At 45.5% G+C, this 19,727-nt stretch overlaps 1 protein-coding gene across 2 annotated transcripts in view; it reads right to left on the bottom strand.

Moving 5' to 3' along the window:
* The window catches only part of BEND3 (BEN domain containing 3), a 39,681-nt gene extending 29,097 nt beyond the window's left edge, over positions 1-10,584 (bottom strand). The window contains exons 1-2 of one of the 2 annotated variants that reach the window (XM_033939810.1): positions 10,482-10,584; positions 1,742-1,902 (exon numbers count right to left, since the gene is read on the bottom strand). The gene's annotated coding sequence lies outside the window, so the exon portion shown is untranslated. The remainder of the gene's footprint in view (positions 1-1,741; positions 1,903-10,481) is intronic. The other variant, XM_033939812.1, reaches the window with a different exon arrangement.
* Between the last annotated feature and the right edge of the window lie 9,143 nt (positions 10,585-19,727).

Raw genomic sequence — 19,727 nt, 5'->3', positions numbered from 1 at the left:
TCTGTCTTTAGCAAAGTTTTTAGCAGTCTCCGATAATTGCATGCAAATGGGCTCTTCAGCATTGAAATGAGCACTCTGGTGGATTCTTCCAAATTGCCGAGCCATTTTCTAAAAGTGGCATCGGCTTTTAGCTACAAAAATAAGCAATTGGTCCGGGGGTGCCAGTACAGTGACTGCACTATTTTAAACTCTGGCAAGGCAGTGTCAGAGACTGCTAAAAAGCTGTTTTGTGACACAGGAGAGATGCTCATTTTCTTCCTTTGCATCACAACCCCACCCCTTCCACTGCTGGGGGTGGTTGTTGGTTGAACATCTCTCCCGCTGTTGCTGTGGGTTTTTTTGGGGGGGATCCCGTTTTTTCTGCGCATGTGCCCATCATTATCACCAGCAATGGGCACATGCAAATTTAGCGAATCTTTGCTGCTGTCCGCCGACCTCATTTGCCTGCGCAATTTTTTGAGAATGTCTCGCTTTTTTTGATTCGCTATCCAAATGGCTGCATTAGCAGACCGTCGCTTTTTAACGCGGTTTTTTGAGAATCCTGGCCTCAGTGTGGGAAAAGAAAGTGAGGCAGTGTTAGGAGGATGAAGAGGAGGAAAAGACGCTCATGTCGCTTCAGTAGGTGTACCCCGATCAACACCTGTGGTCACCCCGAGGCCTTCATTCTCTTTGATGCACATTAGTTTCTCCCATTTGGATTTCTCTTTCCTGAACGCCTGACTCTGCAATTGTTTTGCATTAAATCGAAGCTGATACACTCTCACATCAGACCTCCTTTTTTCCACGTGATCTGTAATCATTAACAAGATCTACTTGCTAATTAAGGAACTTACCCATTACATTAATGTATATTCTGTTGCCCTTTAATCCATGTTCCACTGTCTTTTGGAAAGGGAAGAGGTGGAGGCTTTGTCAGAAAATGATGGGGAGATATTCAGTCGGTGGTGCAGAGCGTTTTTTTTTGGGGGGGGGGTTAGCTGCCACCACCGTTATCCCTGGATATTCAATGACAGCTATGTCTGGGCACTGGCGCTGAATATCCAAGTTTATGTAGTTGGCTCTCTCTAAGGTGGTTAAGTATGATATTCAGCACTTAACCACTTAAGTAACATAGCACAAAAACAGGACCATCCACAAAATAGTCAGCCTAAAATTTAGCAGTCTCTGGTAATACTCAGCAGCACTAATCGGTTAATTGCAGCTGAACATCGGACAAGTGATTTAACCAGCCAGGAGCCATTTCCGATTGGTTAAATTGCTTTAAATATCAACCCCAATATTTTTATTTTGAAAAATATGACACTGCTGAGACAGAGTTCTGGGAAAAGAATCCTTTCGGAGTCTCTGAAACAGAACCTGGAATTTGCTTCCCAATGGCCAGAAGCAGAGTGTATCCATGGGATCAGGATCCCCTCCCTGAGAAGCAGAGGGAGTACAAGGACGTAGCATGCCCTTCTTCAGTCTCGGGCCCAAAACTCTTCCAAGTGTTTGGATTCCGAAGTGGAGAGAGTAGACAGCTGTGGATCTCCTCCCTGAATTCCAAGGAGATGGAGCAACATCCTCTTCAACTAAAAACCCAGCCCCCTCTCCTACCAACAGCCAATTCTCTCTTCTCCCCCCAGGAATTCCCTCCAAAAACGCTGCTCTTCCAAGCATGTCAACTTTTCCTAACCAATGTAGTCCCCTTAATACCCTCCTCCTAGCTGTCCTTAATTCACTGTTCTCCCTAACTTGTGCTTACGTGGCTGTGTTGTCACTCCGCCATTTTGTGCTGTGCTCAATTGTCTTCCGCTGAGTTGTCTGCGCGCATATGTCTTGCGTGCATTTGACTTGCCACCGTTGTCATTTGTACTGTCCCATGTAATCCACTGTGAATGGTAGCTTGTAGCCCGTTCTGAGCTCCTGGGAGGACGGGACAGAAATTGAATTAAGTAAGTGGTGTATTTTTAAACCTGATTGTTGGTCAGTTTTCATCAAAAGAGAATTGGAAGAGCTGGACCCAGGAAGGATCCCTTCAGCATTTAAGTGCCCTGCGCCATTTCCCACCACCCTAGTCCTCAGCCACTTCTAAGCCGATCAATTTCTTTAGATAAGGAATGCTATCAAACAACCCCCCTCTTTTACGAACGCACAGCACGGGTTTTCGCGCCAACAGAATTCCTATGAGCATCGGAGCACCGCTGCCGGGACTGAAACCCGCGCTATGCGTTCGTAAAAGAGGGGGAAATGCCATAACCAGTGCTTGCTCTGATCTCATGCTTTGGGAATTCACTGAAAAAAACTGATTAGATATTTGACAAGAATTTAGAAACATATCTTTCATCAGAAAGGTGGATCTATCCTTGTCAGGTTGTTTTTTTTTGTTTGTTTGAGTTGTTGAAGTCAATGCTTTTTGCTGCTTTTCCACTTTTCTCAACTCAGTACATTCAAGAGGGATTTATAAGGTTTTAAGTGGGAAGGAGATGTTCCCACTGAGTAGGCCAGTGGCACTCAGCCAGCCAAGACAGTCCGAAGGAAGAGATAGGAAGCAGCTGGCACAGGCCACATTCAATACCAGAGTCTGCATAGCTAAAGAACTACACAAAAAAGTTGCCTTGTCTTTGTCTGCTTAGCTTCTAGGATGGTGCTGCCCTATGGAAGTTCAATGCTGCTACCTGAATGTGGCTTGCATTAAATATCCAGGTTTAAATCTGCCCATGGCTGTCAGTGACTTAAAAACCACCGACTCCCCATGAGCTGAATATCAGCCTGAAATTTTATTCAGATCTTGGATTTTTTAAAAAATGGAACAATAGATAAAACCCAACAATTCTGAAAAAACCCCAACAGCTCAGCTGAGTAAGAGTAATGTGTTACCAGGATCTAAGGATATAATATAAGAGCAGCCATTCGCTCATCAGTGAAGGGAAACAAATCTTGAAGATCGCACTGCCTATGCTGTTCCTCTCCCATTCCTGCCATCTGAAAGGAGGTTAATGGCTTTCATACTTTATCCGTGGTCTTGTAGTCAAGGGCCACCAATGGGTCATGATTTCAGATTGTCCCTAATGAATGTGCATGAGAGGCATTGCCAAACATGGACATAGAAAGCATACAAATCTCCTTAACACATAAGGGATATTATAAAACCCTGATGCGCTGGTAGTCCTTGAGAACTGTGAGTGACGAAAGGCATAGGCCATTCGCCACTCAAAGGCAAGAAGCATGATCTGATTTGAAATGATCATGTTAAAGATGGGGAGAGAGGGAGGGAAGGAGTGATAGATTGTGGCTAAAGGGATGGTTTGTTGATTTTGTGTGTGGGGGGGGGGAAGTTTAGCTTTTGTCATATAGATTTTGTATTTTTTTGTGATTTTGTCTTGTTTTTATGTATGTAATTTGGGAACCCGCTTAGAATTGTTGGACTTGCGGGATATAAATATTTTAAATAAATAAATTCTAGCCGAGAAATGAGCATGGGTTGGGGTAGGAGGGGGTTACCGGATAGTTTGAGCTGGGGTAATTGGTTAAGACCCTACAGGAGCAGGGAGCAATCTTGCTTTCAATTATGGGCGGTACAGACTAGGGGAGGACCACAGAGACATTTTTCTACCTGGGGCATCAAAACTCATGTGCAGGGTACACCTACAGCTCCTTCACTGTCAGGCAAGATTGGGGACCCTGCGGCATGGAAGCCCAGAGAATCTTCCCTAGCTGCAGCCCCCTCCCCTCATTCCCTCTCTTATATTTGAAGCTGCAATGATCAGAAAAGAAATGGAAAACCACCCTCAAAACCTGACTTTTTTTCTCAGAGATACAGATTCATCTTGTCAACAGTCCTGTGTCACTTCCCTCCCCCTTTCCTACGCCTCAGTTTTACTTGTGTTCCTTTGGTTTTTATGTTGTGATGCTCGTCTCCCCGCACCCACCATGTCTAGAGGTGCTCTTGTTTAGGTTGGCTTCTCTTATATTTTCAGTTTCTGTACACCATTATATCCACAAAAGCGGTATATCAAATATAAAGATCAAAAACAGAAGGCACGATCCTCCGCAATCAGAAGCAAACCCCAGCGGAGTTGACAGAAAAAACCTAGCAAGCAGTGGTGGTATTACTACACAACTTCAAACCTTTATTGACTCAACACAAGCTATGTTTGTTCTCTTTATAGATTGTGTTTTAAGTCTTTGAGACATTGTTTACCGGTATATGTGACACAAGAGAACACCTTTTGCAGCATAAGGCTCAGGTGACATTTTGTACTTTGTTATCCTTGGTTTGCAAGCATAATTTGTTCCGAAAAAATGCTTGTAATCCAAAACACTCATATATCAAGCAAATTTCTCCATAGCAAATAGGTTTGTGCTTCGGAGCAGCAAAATTCTTCCTGCTGAAGACCTCTTTTCCTATTCCTCTCACCCACCTGTGCACATCTTCTCCCAGATTCCCTCCCTCGCATTTGTGAGGTCTGGTCCAGCACTCTTATCAACCTTCCTCTTGTGTCCCTTCCTTAACCTCAGACTCTCAAAGCCTAATCATGTATTTCTGCCATCCCCCACCCCCTAGACCGCCTAAAACCAACCACCCCCATCCCTCCATTGACCTCTGTATCCTGCATCCCACTGCCCCATCCCTCCATCTCTGTACACCTCAACTCACACTGGCTCCCAATTCCGTCAAGAATACTATTCAAATTCTACTGTCTACTATTTAAAACCATAAACGGCGACAGCCCAACCTACCTGAACAACCGCCTCATCCAAACTACATCAACTAGACATAGGAAAACCCACACGTACCCTCCAATCAAAGAAGTCAAACAGAAAAAACTATATGATGGCCTCCTAGGCACACGAGTAGCAAAACTCGACAACCAAATCTCCAATCTACTAATTATGACCCCAGACTACAAAACATTCAGAAAAGAAATAAAGACGCTACTTTTCAAGAAATTCCTGCAAACGACTTAATACCGCTAGCTCCTTCCCACTTCCCAATTCCCCAAAGCAACCTCAACCTCATCTACTCTTTATGTCCTCTAGAAATTACCAGATATCTTCTTTTTCTAATACGTTTTTTGTAATTCTTTTGTAATCCGCCTTGAACTGCAAGGCAATGGCGGAATAGAAATCTCTAATGTAATGTAAATATGCAACTCTGTAACTTCATGGATCACAACACTAGTCTTCATACTTTTTGAAACAGTAAACAATCCGTTTATATTTATCTGTTCCACTCCATTCAGGATTACATAGGCTTCTTCCCTCCTCTCAGTTGTTTCTTCTCCAGGTTTTGAAGAGCTGTTACCTATTTAGTCCTTCCATCCCCTTTATCATTTTGATCTCCCTTCTCGGAACCTTTTTTGAGATGCAGTGACAATACAATGCAAAGTTTGATCCCAGCAAAAAGGTTCCAGATGGTTTTCGATCAAAACTTAACCAATACAATCATTGAGAATTACAGTTTAAGAGACTAATTTAATTTTACAAGTAAAACTTGTTGAAGTTTTTAGTTTGAAAAAAAAAAAAGGATTTTGTTTTTTGTTGTTCTTCTTTGATAGTAATAGCTAAATTGTTCCAGATAATAAAGAACTGAATAGCCATTTACAATTTAATAGTCAAGGTGGGATCACACCAAGGGGAAAAACAAAGGTAACACAATATTTGGTTTCATTCTCTACTCTTTTCCTAATAAATCTTAACTTTGTTTTTTTTTGACCACCATCAACAGTACTGTCCATTTCAACGTATTGTCCGCAACAGGGGTTCTAAACGCAGTCCTTGGGACACACCGAGCCAGTCAGGTTTTCAAGATATCCACAATGAATCTGCAAGCACCACCTGCATTGTATGCAAATCTCTTTAATGCAAATTCATTGCTGGTATCCTGAAAACCTGACTGGCTCGGTGTGTCCCAAAGTCTGTGATAGGAACTCCCATCCCTAATCCTTTTCCTGGATAGCGACTTCTGATGGCTATAATTTGGGCTATTCTTCCCTGTGTGTATCATTTTGCACTTGTCACTCTGCTATCTCTTTTTCTGTTCCATCCCCCCTTCTGACTCCCTCTTCCCTGTATTCCATTGCCTTCCGTTCTTCTTCCTGACATACCACTGCCCCATCACATCAGTTCCTGTTTTGTTTCTACACAGTCCAAGCAAAGCCTTTGACCCCACCCCTAATTTTCTCAGCCCTCTCTTTTCTTCCATGCAGCCTTCATGATAAAATGTTGACATCCTGAATCAGGCAAAAATAAAACATGAAGAGGAGCCTGCGAGGGGATATGATCGAGACTTTTAAAATACTGAAAGGATTCGACCAAATAGAGCAGGATAAAAAACTATTTTCAATGTCCAATGTGACATGGGCAAGAGGACATGGACTAAAGCTAAGGGGGAACAAGTTCAGGACAAATATCAGGAAGTTCTGCTTCACACAACGAGTGGTAGAAACCTGGAATGCTCTCTCAGAAGAGGTAATTGCGGAATCCACCGTTCTAGGGTTTAAGGGTAAGTTAGATGCACATCTCCTTATGAGAAACTTAGAGTGATATGGGGACTAAAACTATGCCAGGGTACACATGGCGGGGCCTTCGCGTGTGCGGATCGCCGGACTTGATGGACCTAGGTTCTGTTCCGGAGATGGCACTTCTTATATTCTTATCTAATATTACAGTAATACTTTTTCTGTTTCAGCGAGTATTATAACTGGTTTTAATTAGAAATTAAAAGACATCCACGAGAGTCAGCAGTACCCCTGCCTGCACACTGCATTCAGTTGTGGGGTTAGCGGGGACTAAATTTCTTTATCTGCGGGGTTTATTTTCCAGCTTTGTTTAAAATATATATAATCTTGCCCCCGAGATCAGGGCTAAACCAACCACTAGGCAAGACTAGACAGATGCCTAAGACAGCTTCTTAGGGCGGCAATGACAACTGAAGTCAAAAGCAGTTAAGTCCTGACCGGCAAACTCAGGAGCTAATACAGAAACTACAAGTTAGGGGGGGTGTGTGCCAATGTCTGATCACAAAGCTTCTGACATGAACCTACTGCATGTTTTCTTCTCTGAGGCATGAATATTGCTGCCACATTAAAAAGTGTTTGTTGTTAGAATAAAACAGCACACACTATGGTGGTAATCTGCAACCATTTGCAGCCAAAGAGCAAAAGATGTTTCCCTATCAGTGTGTGAGTGGTGACACACTGACAGAAGACATGCTTTTAAATTTAAAAAAAACCCAACAAAACCTGCTGCTACTATGCAAGGGGTCACCTCAACACCCCCCAAAACAAAACCCCAATCCCCCCCAAACAAATTGCCCTGGTATCTAGTGGTATCCCCAACCCCAGCATAGGAGGCAAGAACGATACCCCATTCCATCCAGAGTATTTGGCAGACTGCCTGAACATGGTGCATTCCAGGATGCATCGAGCATGGAAGAGGGTGGAACAGAGGCAAGAGCCAGTGGACATCGCTCTTGCGTCTTATTCAAGGTATGCTGGAAATGGAGTTGGAGGAGATCGGGAGGGACTAAAGTGCCACTTGTCCCCAGGACTATTTTGGGGGGGAGGGCAGTCAGAGGATTGGGGATTTTGGGGTTCACAGGCTTTGGATGTGCTACTATATACTGGGGGTATTTGGGGGGGAGGGAGATAGCAGTTAGAGGATTGGGGGGGGAGTCAAGGACCTTAGGAGGAATGTTTTGGAAGTGCCACTAAACACCAGAGCGTTTTTCTGGGGGGAAGGGAGGGTTGGAGGGATCAAACGTCCACTAGACATCAGGGCTGTTGAGGAAATCATGAAGGAATTGGGGGGACGATCAGTGGGAAGGACTGGGTCCTGGAAGAGCCATTAGTTTTTCTGCCCAATGCAAACATTTTAAAAAGTTTAGCTAATTCTCCCTTCCTCAGACCTGAGTTCTGGTTCACTTTCACACACTGAGCTCAATATAAAGCCTTCTACAATGTTTTCTGCATAGGCTGGAACAACTAATAGTCTCATTCCCGTCCACTTCCATTTGACGTGTGTTGGTATCTGCACTGGGTACCCAGAAATTTGTGCATAGACCTCTTGCCAACTATATGGTTTTACCCACATTTGAACCTGCATTTTTTACGGGATTTTTGTGCAATTATGCCTAAATCTTGAGGAGGGCTGGAAAGAAGGAGCTTGAAAACTAATAGAGGAAGGGGTGTAATGTTAAAGGTTCAGCTAGGGCACCCAGAAACTATATCATCAGGTAATATAGGATACAGCTGTGTTCATGTCAGTAGGATACACTAAACTGCAAGGACAGATGCAGGATGGGGGGGCAGAGACTGTGTGCCACCAATTTTGTGGGTTCAAAGCCCACACTGCTCCCTGTGACCCTGGGCAAGTCACCTAAATCTCCACTGCCCCAGGTACATTAGACAGATTGTGAGCCCACCAGGACAGAGAGAGAAAAATGCTTGTAAACCTCTTCCAGTGTGGTTGTAATAACTACAAAAAGGCTTATACAAGTCCCAATCCCTCTATATGGGGGGAGGGGAGAGTCTTACTACTACTGCTACTATTTCTAGAGAACGCAACACTATTTCCAGATGTACGCAACGCTGTAGAGAGTTACAGAAGGAGAGTCCCTGCTTGAAGAAGCTTACAATCTAAACAATCAAGACAAAGAGTTTCAGTTAAGGGGGATGGTTAATGTGATGGCTGGTTTGGTGGGCAGTAGGACATGGACTGAAGGCTATATCAGAAAGGTGGGTTTTCAGTCTGCTTTTAAACAAGGGAAGGGGCATGACAAAAACTCGGGTAGTTTATTCCATGCATATGGGGCTGCTAGATGAATGGAACGAAGCCTGGAATTGGCAGTGGAGGAGAAGGGTACAGATTAGAGCAGGGATGTCAGAGTCCCTCCTCGAGGGCCGCAATCTACTTGGGTTTTCAGGATTTCTCCAATGAATATGCATTGAAAGCAGTGCATGCACAAAGATCTCATGCAAAATTCATTGGGGAAATCCTGAAAACCGGACTAGATTGCGGCTCTTGAGGAGGGACTCTGACATCCCTGGTTTAGAGAATGATATGGGTGCAAATTTGTCCCCGTAGGAACTCGATTACCCTAGCCCGTTCTCACAAGTTTTATCGCTGTGCGTGCCCCACTCCTGTAAGCTCTGCCTTAACCGCAAAAGCCTTGGCCACTTATGATTTTAAAGGGTTTGAGGCTTGTGCAGATGAGGACGGAGCTTAGGCATTGGTGGAATGAGGCATTATGACATCACAATCTGAGCTCTAGAATGTTGCTACTTGTGATTTTAAAGGGTTTGAGGCTTGTGCAGATGAGGACGGAGCTTAGGCATTGGTGGAATGAGGCATTATGACATCACAATCTGAGCTCTAGAATGTTGCTACTTGTGATTTTAAAGGGTTTGAGGCTTGTGCAGATGAGGACGGAGCTTAGGCATTGGTAGAATGGGGCATTATGACATCACAATCTGAGCTCTAGAATGTTGCTACTTGTGATTTTAAAGGGTTTGAGGCTTGTGCAGATGAGGACGGAGCTTAGGCATTGGTAGAATGGGGCATTATGACATCACAATCTGAGCTCTAGAATGTTGCTACTTGTGATTTTAAAGGGTTTGAGGCTTGTGCAGATGAGGACAGAGCTTAGGCATTGGTGGAATGAGGCATTATGACATCACAGTCTGAGCTCTAGAATGTTGCTACTTGTGATTTTAAAGGGTTTGAGGCTTGTGCAGATGAGGACGGAGCTTAGGCATTGGTAGAATGGGGCATTATGACATCACAATCTGAGCACTAGAATGTTGCTACTTGTGATTTTAAAGGGTTTGAGGCTTGTGCAGATGAGGACAGAGCTTAGGCATTGGTGGAATGAGGCATTATGACATCACAGTCTGAGCTCTAGAATGTTGCTACTTGTGATTTTAAAGGGTTTGAGGCTTGTGCAGATGAGGACGGAGCTTAGGCATTGGTGGAATGAGGCATTATGACATCACAATCTGAGCTCTAGAATGTTGCTACTTATGATTTTAAAGGGTTTGAGGCTTGTGCAGATGAGGGCAGAGCTTAGGCATTGGTGGAATGAGGCATTATGACATCACAATCTGAGCTCTAGAATGTTGCTACTTAGGATTTTAAAGGGTTTGAGGCTTGTGCAGATGAGGGCGGAGCTTGCAGGAACGGGGCAGGAATAGAACTCAGGGGGACGGGATGGGAAAAGGAGTTTCCACGGGGACGGGGAAAAATGCATCCCCCGTGTCATTGTGTAGGACAGCTAAAAGCAGCTGGGAAGCATGAGAGGAGTAAAAGTGAGGTTAGTACGAAGTCGAAGCAGCAGCCAGCGTGGGGACTCCAGCGCCCTGGGCCGGTGCTTGGCTCGAGCAAGGGACCGGCTGATTCTCAGCCAGGGGTCCGAGCCCCACGCGCACATCCGGGGCCTGCCGCTCGCCCCGCCCCCCGCCAGCTCGCCGCCGCCGTCGCCGCCGCCGCCCCTCCCGTCCTACCTTCCAAGCTCGTGTGAGGCCGCTCGGGACCGGCCCCGCAGGTTTCCTCCTCGGGCGCCCCGCCCCCTCCCACGGCCGCGCCCCGCCCTGCCGGAAACGGGAAGCGCGTCAGAAGGGGCGGGGCGCCGGAGGAAGTGGCGTCCGAGGCGGCCTTAGGGCCGGGGGGGGGGGGGGGTGCGGCCGCTTTCGGCCACTCGCCGTCTGAGGGAAGACTGCGCTCCCGCCCTCGTCTCGCGCCTGTCCACTGGCCGCTGAAGCACGTCGCGAGCCGGCCGAGGGCCTCCTCCACGCATGCGCGCGCACTGCCCGCGAGGCGGTGGAAGCTGAAGCTTTGGTTTCCTGTGCAGGGGAGAAATACAAGGCAGGTCACGTGGTCAGGAGACCCTGGCAGGGCAGTTGAGAGAAGACGAGAAACATTGTATATTTTCTGACTGGAATAGTTCACATTTGAAATATGTTTTTTGCTAAAGCTGGCAATAGACATAACTGGGGACCGCAAAACCCAGGCAGTGCTTCTTTAGCTTCCAGCTGGCCTAGGTCTCTCTCTCAGTTGCCCTGTTTGCTCTCCCCTAACACTGTGGCATTCTCTTAGCATTCTGTAGTAATTTGGCTTATTCAGTTTTCTCCATAGTGGAGGGGATATTTAGGACAGGAAGGGGAGGGTGTGGCGCAGTGGTTAAAGCTCCGACCTCAGCACCCTGAGGTTGTGGGTTCAAACCCACGCTGCTCCTTGTGACCCTGGGCAAGTCACTCAATCCCCCCATTGCCCCAGGTACGTTAGATAGATTGTGAGCCCGCCGGGACAGACAGGGAAAACTGCTTGAGTACCTGAATAAATTCATGTAAACCGTTCTGAGCTCCCCTGGGAGAACGGTATACAAAATTGAATAAATAAAGGGGAGACGGGGCTTTTCTTGATCCTTCTGTATTATTTGTGTTTATAATGACAATTGTACAGAATATTGTCTCTTTTTATAAAACAAGTTCAGTATAAAATCATAACTATTCAAGGCTTGTGTGGATGGGACCGAGCTCAAGGAGACATATTTTTTCCCCCGTGTCATTCTCTATGATGAACTTGGCAACACTTTGAGATGCTATGGGACATTTTACATTACATTACAGATTTCTATTCCGCTATTGCTTCAAGGCGGATTACAAAAGAATTACAAAGAACATATTACAAGAAGAACATATCTGGTAATTTCTAGAGGAGATAAGGAGTAGATGAGGTTGCTTTGGGGAATCGGGAGGGTATTGGGAAGTGGGAAGGAGCTAGCGGCATTAAGTCGTTTGCAGGAATTTTTTGAAAAGTAGTGTCTTTACTTCTTTTCTGAATGTTTTGTAGTCTGGGGGTCCTAATTAGTAGATTGGAAATTTGGTTGTTGAGTTTTGCTGCTTTTGTGGCTAGGAGGCCATCATATAGTTTTGTTCCATTTGACTTCTTTGATTGGAGGGTGCGTGAATGGAGTATGGGTTTTCCTCTGGCATTTAGATTCTGAAATTCATTGCCAGAGAATTTGGTAAGAGTGAAAGGGTTTAGATAATTTCCTAAAAGAAAAATCTATTAAGGTGGTCTTGGGATGAGCAGCATCAAATTAGAGAGCTGCACGGGAACGGGGATGACGGAAATCCCGCGGGTTCCCCCTTTGGGTCGTGGGGATCCCGTGGGGACACCTCCGAGGGTCACGGGGTTCCTGCGGGGTTGGATCGCAGTGCACTCGAGCCGTGAGGGTAGTCTCCTCCTCCTTACCTGCCCTGTTGCAGCACACAGCCGAACGAAGTCTTCCCGATGTCAGCGCTGACGTCGGAGGGAGGGCTTAAGCAAAGCCCTCCCTTCCTCCGACGTCAGCGCTGACATCAGGAAGACTTCCGATCGGCTGTGTGCGGCAGGGCAGGTAGGGAGAAGGCAATGGCGTACGAAAGAGGGGGGGGGCGGTCCACCCCGGGGAATGTGCACAGCCGGTCAGGTCCCCCGATCGACCGACAACAGCTGCTGTAAGAAGGTAATTTAGATTCGCGGCTACAGGACAGGGAGATTTGTCCGACCGGGCCTGTTCTGTTGTCGGTCGGGTGGGGAAGCGCCACAAAGGTAAGGGGCAGGGAGGGAGAAAGGGAAGAAAGGTGGAGTAGAGAAGAAAAGACGCTTAAGGGAAATGGGTAAAACTGAGGGGGGAGAAGGCAGCTGAAAGCACATGGGGAAGACGGGGGGGGGAGAAGGACGCTGAAAAGACATGGGGAAGACAGGGGGGGAGAAGGACGCTGAAAGGACATGGGGAAAACAGGGGGGGAGAAGGCCGCTGAAAGGACATGGGGAAGACAGTGGGGAGAAGGACGCTGAAAGCACATGGGGAAGACATAGGGGTGAAGAAGGACGCTGAAAGGACATGGGAAGACGGGGGGGAGAAGGACACTGAAAGGACATGGGGAAGACAGAGGGTGGAGAAGAACGCTGAAAAGACATGGGGAAGGCAGAGGGGGGAGAAGGATGCTGCCTGACAGGACATGGGGAAGATGGGGGGGGGGAGAAGGACGCTGAAAGGAAATAGGGAAGAGAGAGTGGGGAGAAGATGCTGGCAGGGAAGAAGACAGAGATGCCAGACTATGGGGGGAGCGGAGGGAAGAAGATGGGTACCAGACCAATTTGGGAGGGGGGAGAAAGGGAGAGGCACAGTAACAGAGCAAATGGAAGACACAGAGAGAAGAGAGACAGTGGATGGAAGGAATTGAATGAGAACATGAAGAAAGCAGAAACCAGGCAACAAAGGTAGGAAAAAAAAATTCTTTTTTTTTTTTTTCTTCAGGATAAAGTATATTAGTTGTGTTGATAAAAATTTATAAACATTAGAGGCTCTGGTAGAAACCCGTTTACAAAGTATGTATTCTTCCCAATTAATATTTCCAAATTAATAAAGTCTTTTTGCTTATTTTTAAATGGATTTCTACCAGAGCCTTTAATTCAGTAGCATAATTAAATGAAATAACTATTTCTGTAGTTTATAGGGACGGGCGGGGACGTAGGGGATTCCTCGCGGGGACGTAGGGGATTCCTCGCGGGGACGGGCGGGATTTCTGTCCCCGCGCAACTCTCTACATCAAATCTGTTTTCTCTTTTTGGACCTGGATTTGCCACTTGGAAACAGGATATTGGACTTGATGGACTTCAGTCTGTCCCAGTATGGCAATGCTTATGTTCTTATGTACTTTGAGCATGGAGGACCCACAAATTTTTCTGGCTGACCATTGGGCAGTAGTTGCTCTACTGTTGTACATAAGTAAGAAATGAAATGCTGGACTGTCAACAACATTAATATTTGCAAAACGTTGTGTATCAGCATTCTGAGTTGCATGCACATGTGCAGGAATGCTATTCTCCACAATATCAACATTATTTTATGTATAGAAACATAGAATATGACGGCAGAAAAGGGCCTACGGCCCAACAAGTCTGCCCACTCAAATAACCCTCCCTTCTAAGTTCCTCTTTGAAGTGAGCCCACATGTTGATCCCATTTGATCTTAAAATCAGTCACGTTACTGGCCTCAGCTACCTGAAGTGGAAGATTATTCCAACGGTCGACCACTCTTTCGGTGAAGAAGTACTTCCTAGTGTCACCATGGAATCTCCCGCCTCTGATTTTCAGCGGATGCCCCCTTGTCGCCGTAGGGCCTGTAAGGAAGAAGATATCTTCTTCCACCTCAATGCGGCCAGTAACGTATTTGAACGTCTCTATCATGTCACCCCTTTCTCTGCGTTCCTCGAGAGAGTAAAGGTGCAACTTACCTAGTCGTTCTTCATAAGGGACATCCTTGAGCCCTGAGACCATCTTGGTGGCCAATCGTTGAACCGATTCCATTCTTAGCACATCCTTCCGATAGTGTGGCCTCCAAAACTGTATACAGTACTCCAGATGTGGTCTCACCATGGACCTGTACAGCGGCATCACCACCTCGGGCCTTCGGCTGACAAAGCTTCTCCGGATGCAACCTAGCATTTGTCTAGCTTTAGATGATGCTTTCTCCACCTGATTGGCTGCTTTCATATCATCACTAATGATTACTCCCAGGCCTCGTTCTGCGACAGTTCTGGTCAAGGTCTCACCATTCAGAGTGTAGGTTCTGCATGGGTTTCTGCCACCAAAGTGCATTATCTTACACTTTTTGGCATTGAAATTCAGCTGCCAAAGAGTAGACCAGTGTTCCAGAACAAGTATGTCCTGTGTCATAGCGTCAGGCATGGTATCTCCGCTCACTATGTTGCACAATTTAGCATCATTGGCAAATAATGCAATTTTTCCCCGAAGACCCTGAGGCAGATCTTGTATGAAGATATTAAATAGGATTGGGCCCAGGACCGAGCCCTGCGGTACTCCACTGTGCACTTCCGACTTTTCAGAGGGGGTACCATTTACCACCACCCTCTGATGTCTACCACTGAGCCAGTCTTTAACCCATGCAGTTAATATTCCTCCTAGCCCCAATGAACTCATCTTGTTCAAAAGTCTACGGTGTGGGACGCTGTCAAAAGCCTTGCTGAAGTCCAGATACAACACATCCAGGGACTCCCCTTTATCCAGTTCTTTTGTTACCCTGTCGAAGAAGCTGATCAAGTTGAATTGGCAAGATCTCCCCTTAGTAAATCCATGCTGGTGTGGATCCCTCAGTCTCTCGTCATCCATAACCGTGTCTAATTTGTGTTTAATCAATGTTTCCATAAGCTTGCACACTATTGACGTGAGACTTACCGGTCTGTAATTTGCTATAGAATAGCGTTCCAACTCATCCACAGATGTAAGCACCTGGAACTCCACATGCAGAGACAATTCTCTCTTGTACTGCATGCAGCCATTCTAATGCAGACCCACATTGTACCATGGATGTGCATGTTTACACCCAACCCATTTTTTTCTTTGTATATGTACATTAAGACATCCTGCACTGAGCTTTAGTTTAGAGCCCAAACATGCTTTCAGCATTGGCCCCACAAAGAGGAGTGCCTAAGAGTTAGAGTAGCGGGCTCAGAACCAGGGAAGCCCGGTTCAAATCCCACAGCAGCGCTTTGTGGTCCCTCAGCACCAGGAAAAGCTTACTGTACCTGAATACATACCACTGCCGTAGCTTGCAGGCAATATAAAATAAAATGAAAATCTAGATTTCATTTTCTGTGTTTTAAATTCTACCATGAAACTAGTGAGTGAACCATATATCTTTCCTAATCAGTCATTTGTGATGCTGTAACAGGATAGAATCTGTGAGTGTCAATGGTCTGGGCCCATCCTCAGTGGGAGTGGGACTAGAGGAGGAAGGGGAAGCACAAAGGAAAACCAGCAAAACCAAAAGTAAAGGAAGTGGCAGCAGCTCTTTTATGCTTAGCCCCCATGAATAATGATTTCCACTGTTCTTTGTGCCTTCCTCCATTCGGGCCTCGCTTGCCTTTGGGGAATTAGGCAGTTTTGCATGTGTTTATTAATTATATGCAAAATGATGCATGCATATAATCCCCTAGTATACACATTGTATGTATGCATGGAAATAGAATTTATTAAGAGATTCATAAGCAGAGGATTATGTTAGACATGGATTACCGTATTTCCCCATATATAGGCCGCAGCCTATACATGGGTTTTACAAACCAGCCTATGGGGTGCAGCTTACTTAAATGGGGCAGCCTATCTAAACCTTTAAAAAATCATTCCCCCCCTCCCTGTACCTGAGCCGCTTCCTGACTGGCTGCTGGACATGAGAACTGACAGAAACCAGTCAGGAAGTGGTGCGGGGCCAGGCTGGATGCCAAAAAGATCTCTCCTGCCCTGCACCACTGGCCCCGAGATTGGAGGGGACAGCTGTGGAGGTATTTAAGGGGGATTAAAAAACATACCGGGGGGGGGGAATGATTTTTATAAAAAGTTCAGCTAATCTAGATAAGTCACGGCTAATAACATGGGGCGGCTTATCTAGCAGGTGTAAAACGTAACAAGGCATTTTCTGTGGGCTATACACTGGGGCGGCCTATACATGGGGAAATACGGTAGTGGGACAAAGCTAATATGGATTTAGCCAAGCAAAATCTTGCCTCAGCAATCTGCTGCATTTCTTTGAAAGGAGATGAAAATGTTAAGGGAATGGGATGACTTCCCTAAAATAAAAGACCAAAGAGGCTACGGGCTGTTCAGATTGGAGAAGAGGCAGTTAAGGGGAGATTTAATAGAGGTCTACTGAGTGGAGTGAAATGGTAGATGTGAATTATTTGTTTACTCTTTCCAAAAATACAAGAACTAGTGCTACTATGTAGTAAATTTAATACAAATTGGAGAAAATATTTCTTCACTCAACATGTATTAAACTCTGGAATTTTTTTTCTAGGGAATGTGTTAAAAGCAGTTAGTTTAGCAGGGTTTTTAAAAGATTTGGACATGTTCCTAAAAAAAAGTCCATAATCCATTATGAAGATGGACTTGGGAAAACCCACTGCTTATTTCTGGAATAAACAGCAGAAAATCTGTTTTGTTTTGTTTTTTAGAGGTCTTTTTCTTAGAAGCATAAGTCAAACAAAAAAAGCAAAATATACATGACTGGAAACCAGATATTGGGCTTGATGGACCTTTGGTCTGTCCTAGTATGGTAATACTTAGTTCTTATGTCCATGCGGACTGTTTCGTCTGTAACACTATAAAGATGGGAAAAACAGCTATCATTATAGGTTTACAAGCACATGATCCAAACCGTCATGCTGAAAATTTCAGCAAAACCCTGCTACCTTATGTCTAGAATGCTGTACATCAGCCCTATCATTTAACACAGTAAATGGTGACGGAAAAAAAGAGCACATTATACGTTCCAGTCTGCCCAGGTGAGTTCCTTTCATATTGCAAAGATGACCATATAAAGCAGGGGTGCCCAAAAGGTTGATCGCGATCGACCAGTAGACACAAAGGCAACGTGGGCTCTGCGATAGACTCATGTTGCCTTTGCGTTCTCTCTGTTCCCAACACCAGAACAGGCCAGCAGCGATTACAGACGTGCCGGGCACGCCAGCCTCCACACACCCCCCCCACCCCTGACGTCAATTCTGACATCGGAGAGGAAGTGCCGGGCCAGCCAATTGCTGCCTGGCTGGCCCAGAATTTCCTCTCCAACATCAGAATTGACATCAGGGAGAAGGCTGCTGGCCTGTTGCAGTGTCGGGAAACTGAGAGTACTCCGGCAACAGCGGCGGCAGTGGCTTGGGGGGGGGCCTGTTCCCAGACTTCAGCAGTGGCTTGGGGGCCTGTTTCCAGACGACAGCCCTGGTGGTGGCTTGGGGAGACAGACAGGGAGACAGAAAGAAAGGGGGCATAGAAACAGAAAGTAAGAAAGGGGGCAGGGAGACCGAAAGACAGAGAAAAAGAAAGGGGGGGGCAGGGAGAGAGGAAGAAAAAGTTGGACTCATGGAAGGACAGAGATATTGGTTGGGGAATGGAATGAGGTCTGGAGGAGACAAAGCATGCAGGAGGCAGAAAGAAGGGAATAAATATTGGATGCACAGTCAGAAGAAAGTGCAACCAGAGACTCATGAAATCACCAGACAACAAAGGTAGGAAAAATGATTTTATTTTCAATTTAGTGATTAAAATGTGTCCATTTTGAGAATTTATATCTGCTGTCTATATTTTGGACTATGGCTCCCTTTTTATTAAACGCAGTAGCAGATTTTAGCGCAAGGAGCCTATGATCATCGAGAGCAGTGTGGGGTATTCAGCGCAGCTTCCTGTGCTAAAAAACGCTATCGCGGTTTAGTAAAAAGGGAGGGGGTATATTTGTCTATTTTTGTATAGTTGTTACTGAGGTGATATTGCATTAAGTCATCTGCCTTGACCTCTGAACCCCCCCCTGAATACAAATGATAATTAACATTTTCTCTGCGTACAGTGTGCTTTGTGTTTTTTAAATTTTAATTGTTGGTAGATCTTTTGACTTGGTCATTTTAAGGGCTCCTTTTACAAAGGTGCGCTAGGGCCTTAACGCGCGTTAAATTCCTAAGCACGCTAGCCACTACTGCCTCCTTTTTAGGAGGCGGTAGATTTTCGGTGGTAATTTTGTGCGTGCGCTATAAACCCTAGCGCACCTTCGTAAAAGGAGCCCGCAAGCCAAAAAAATGGGCACTCCTATATGAAGGATACAAGCACAGGCTAAACACACACACCTCCATCCTTGAAACATCAAAACATGAATTCATGGCGGAAGACTGAAGGACATAAAATGAAATACCTTTTTGAATGGATGGAGGAGTTTGATAACTTAGATTTTTTTACAAAAGGGAATTACACATTAAAACTAGGTAATCTCTAGCGTGGTAATGCAGTCAACAATGTTCTTTTGTTTAGCAGTAAAAAATTCTGCCAGCATGGTAGAAAGCAAAAGATTGTTCTCGATGAGGGGGTCAGGCTGTGGGACCAGCTACTGCGGTGTTCCAGTCTAGGGGTCCACATGATGGAAGGTTCCAGTGGACTCAACGAAGCAAGGAACTTTCTTTTGGCACTTAGGCCTCTCCAGAGAGATAAAGAATCGGAGAGTGACTTAGCATTTATTTTTTGTTGCTGGTGGTATGGCAGCCTTGTCCATCTGAAGCACTTCTTCAATTGCACTTTTAACAATCTGAAATTTTTCATCCCTCAAAAATCCAAAGCTATTCCAATGTGATGCTGGGATCAGACATGCAGCTTGGCATCATCTTAGGTTTTCCTCATGGCATTCCTGTTTTAAATGCAAGATAGATTTGTTGGTCTTTCTCCCACTTACCACCTAAAAAGTCTTGACAACTATTTCCTTTAACCTCTACGGACTGTAAAAGATATCTAACACCCACTTCAGTGCGGCTTCCCCCTACCTAGCTCCATGTTCATTCTTTTCCTCCATCCCATTCTAATTTTCCCTTCTCTCTTTCCTGTCCCTCCCAAGCCCTGATCAACAAGAAAAGGAGTGGCCTTCATGACGTACTTTCCAAACTCCAAGATCTGTGGGGCAGGATTTGAAAATGGTGATTAATGTTCAAACAATTTTGCATGCAAATGAGTTTCCCAGAATTCCATCATAATCCCATCCTATCAGTCGTCGAAGAAAGCGATTGACACATGCGCAGAGCGGGCAGGGGAAGACCTGGAGAAGCCTCCTGCCGCACAGCTGTTTGGGGCAGAAAGAGTAGGGTTTTTTGTTTTGTTTTTAATGTCCATGTGTTACACATGCACATCTGTATCCATTTTTAAATAA

The sequence above is a fragment of the Geotrypetes seraphini genome, chromosome 3, assembly GCF_902459505.1.
Source record: "Geotrypetes seraphini chromosome 3, aGeoSer1.1, whole genome shotgun sequence".
Lineage (NCBI taxonomy): Eukaryota > Metazoa > Chordata > Amphibia > Gymnophiona > Dermophiidae > Geotrypetes > Geotrypetes seraphini.
This window is presented reverse-complemented; position numbering and strand designations above follow the sequence as displayed.